The 3,387-nt window shown below is 40.7% G+C and overlaps 1 pseudogene; it reads right to left on the reverse strand.

Moving 5' to 3' along the window:
- Nucleotides 1–503: 503 nt before the first annotated feature.
- Nucleotides 504–944, reverse strand: LOC102867209 (annotated as a pseudogene).
- Nucleotides 945–3,387: the final 2,443 nt, after the last annotated feature.

Genomic DNA, 3,387 nt, shown 5'->3' on the forward strand with positions numbered 1-3,387 from the left:
ACATTTTTTTTATTTCCTGGCTGCTGGTGCCAAGAGTGTTGACCGTGGAGCTGAGCAAACTGAAGCTGTGAACAATCTCAATCTCTTCGCCTTCCATCCTGATGCTACCAATTGGTTCAGTGGTGGGAATCTTCCACCAATCCTAACGCCACGCTTCTCCTCATAGAGCCCAGCCTCCCAGATAATGTGCTCTGCATACAGGTTGAAAAGGTATGGAGACAGGACACATCCCTGGCGTACACATTTCCCAATTTTGAACCATGCAGTGTTGTCATGCTCTGTTCTGACGACTGCCTCTTGGTCCAAGTATAAAGTTGGTAGAAAGAAATTATTTCTTCTTCTTTGGCTCTGGTTGTTGGTGCATATATCAGAAACAAACAAATTGCATGTGTAGACACTTTGAGCTGATGTTATTTTACTTTACATATTCTCAACAAAACAGTGAAGTATAATCAATTTTTTTAAGCCTTAAAATCTCATAACTTTTTTATTATAAAAGTGGTTTATTGGTAGGATTTCGGGTAACGTGCACGGGCCCCAGGACCTCCAAACTTCTTGGATTCACAGTGACAAGGGTCAGCTACAAGCCAGGTCTGGTCATACTGGATGAGGATGTCTTTGGTTTCCTTCTTGGAGGCCTCATCCACATATTTCTGGTAATAGGCAACCAAGTCTTTGGAGATAGACTGGCAGATTGCATAAATCTGGGGAACATGACCACCACCCTTCACACGGATTCGAATGTCCACACCGGCAAAGTGTTCTTTACCCAGAAGCAGAACAGGTTCCAGCAGCTTGTACTGCAGCATGCAGGGCTCAATCATCTCCAGAGGCTGGCTGTTCACCTTGATAAGGCCGTTGCCCCATTTGCAGTGTGCCACGGCTATGGCAGTCTTCTGGCATCCAAAGACTTGCACGGACTGCAGAGGGCCCTTGGATGGCATGGCAAATGGCTGACAGGAGAGATCCTCCCAAATTTTGATAAAGAAAACTTAATAGATCACAACTGTCTGATCAGCAAATAATTGTGAGGATGGCTCAGCACCAGGGTGTAGTTAATTTCATTGTTTTTGAGATTGTATATCAAGCAAGTAATTGGAGAGGTTAAGTACATGAAGAAGAATGTGACATCAGAATGGGAGACTCAATAACAATCTCCACTATGCAGATGACACAACCTTGCATGCAGAAAGTGAAAGCTTAAATACATATTGAAGAAGATCAAAGATTATGGCCTTCAATATGAAATACACCTGAACATAAAGAAAGAAAGAATTCACACAACTGGACCAACAGACAACATCAAGATAGATGAGGAAAAAAGATTACAATTATCAGTGATTCCATTTTATTTGGATCTACAATTAACATCCATGGTAACATCATTCAAGAAATCAGAAGACCTGTTGCTAATCTACTATGATGTTCAGATGTGTTATTCTCATAGGGTCACTCTGAATTGTACTTAACGCAAAGATACCTAAAACAGCAACAACAAACATCTTTCTGGTATTCTCCACATTCAGCCAAGAGCCATCTGACATCAGCAGTGATACCTCTGGTTCTACAACCTGAATACAGCTTGAGTTTAAAGAACTAGATTGTACTAGCATGTGATATTAATCATAATATTTGATAATTTCCACACTCAGTTGGCATTTGCTAGTGAGCATGTTTAGGGATATATCTCTTTGCTGAAACACCTAGATCAGAATTTCATAAATTTCTGAGGCCTTAATTTTTTGCCAGTGCCTTCAGTGCAGTTTAGAGTTTTTTCCTTCATCAGTTCTTGATAACATGTGCTTCCTGAAGTGGTTAGCACTGGCTGGTCTGAGTGCAGTGGAGGCCACAACTAATTGAAGTGGTTGACCCAAATTTGTTTTGGTAAAGTGCTAGTGTGTGTTCCTCCTATATTTTGATGCTTCCTGCATCATTCAATATTTTGCTCACAGACGCCTTCCATATTGCAATTTCTTCTTAGGTTCCTTCATCTTGAGAAATTCCAAGCAAGCTCTTCTTTTTGGGCTTTCTAACTCTATGTCTTTACTCATTTTGTTGTTAATACTTTGCCTTCTTGAGCTGTTCTTTGAAATCTTCTGTTCAGCTCTTTTATGTCAACATTTCTTTCTTTTACTTTAGCTACTCTATTTTCAAGAGTAAGTTTCAGGGTAGTACAAACTTAATACCTAGTGTGGAAAAAACAATGACTAAATGTTATATAATCTGCATTAGACTTAGACAAGTAAAGTGGAGCTGCAAAGGATCAGTTGTTGTTGGTTTGTTTTTTTTCTTCCCTCAGTACATGAGAAAGCTCTTGGCCTCCTGGTTAAAATAGTTAAGTGTTTGACTGCTAACCAGAGATTAAGAGCTGAAATCTACTGAGAGGTACCTCAGAAGACCCAGCAACCTGCTTCCAGATCACAGCCATCAGAAGCATGTAAACAGTCTAACTCTGTATAGTTGAGGTCAGTGTTAGCTGAAATCCACTTGATGGCAACAGCGAAAGAAAAGAAGACCCTGGACGAGGTAGACTGAGACAGTGACTCCACTGTGTCAGGGACTGTGAAGATGATGCATGGGGTTCTGGTGTGTTGTTCATAGGGTTGCTACGAGTCATATTTGACTTGAAGGCACCTAACAACAATGACAACAAAAAGAGCCAACAAATCTCTGCTGCTTGACCTCCATGTGAAAAGCACTCACAGAGAATTCTGTCCTTCATCCACCACATGTATTATCAGACTTGAGACCTTGGCCTGGAGGATTGACATTTAAGTGTTTGTGTGGCCTTGTTCTTTTGAGCTTTAGGATCTTGATAATGTTAGAGGTGATAATCCATCCTGTCAGTTCTTCTGCCCCTGACAGGGGATAAAGAAATAGGTGAGAAAAAAAGCACACACACATAAAAAAAATCCATCCATATTCAATAACTCAAGTATTCATTTACAATGCTATTGAATGTTTCTATAACATAAGCTTCACTGTCTTCAAAACACAAATTTCAAATATATTGATTAGAAACTAATAAAACTAGAAATAAAAAAAAAAGAAATGGGTGTAAGCCTTTCATGGAAAATAGGGGAACAATGGAGTACTCTTTCTTCAGCATCTCTCTAGAACCCTATTATTAAACTCAAATATTCCAGGGATTCTTGTTGTTGTTACATGTCATCGAGTCGCTTGTGACTCATAGCGACCCCATGTACAACAGTCCTGAACCCTGCTCTGACCTGTGCCAATCACACCATTTCTGATACACCCATCCCGGTTACCCCAGTCACTGAATCAATCCACCTCAAAGAGGGCCTTCCCCTCCTGTGCTGTCCCTCCACCCTCCCAAGCATGATGTCCCTCTCCAAGGACTGGTCCCTCCTTACAACATGTCCA

The sequence above is a fragment of the Elephantulus edwardii genome, unplaced genomic scaffold (assembly GCF_000299155.1).
Source record: "Elephantulus edwardii isolate Elephantulus edwardi_28Jun2011 unplaced genomic scaffold, EleEdw1.0 scaffold00012, whole genome shotgun sequence".
Lineage (NCBI taxonomy): Eukaryota > Metazoa > Chordata > Mammalia > Macroscelidea > Macroscelididae > Elephantulus > Elephantulus edwardii.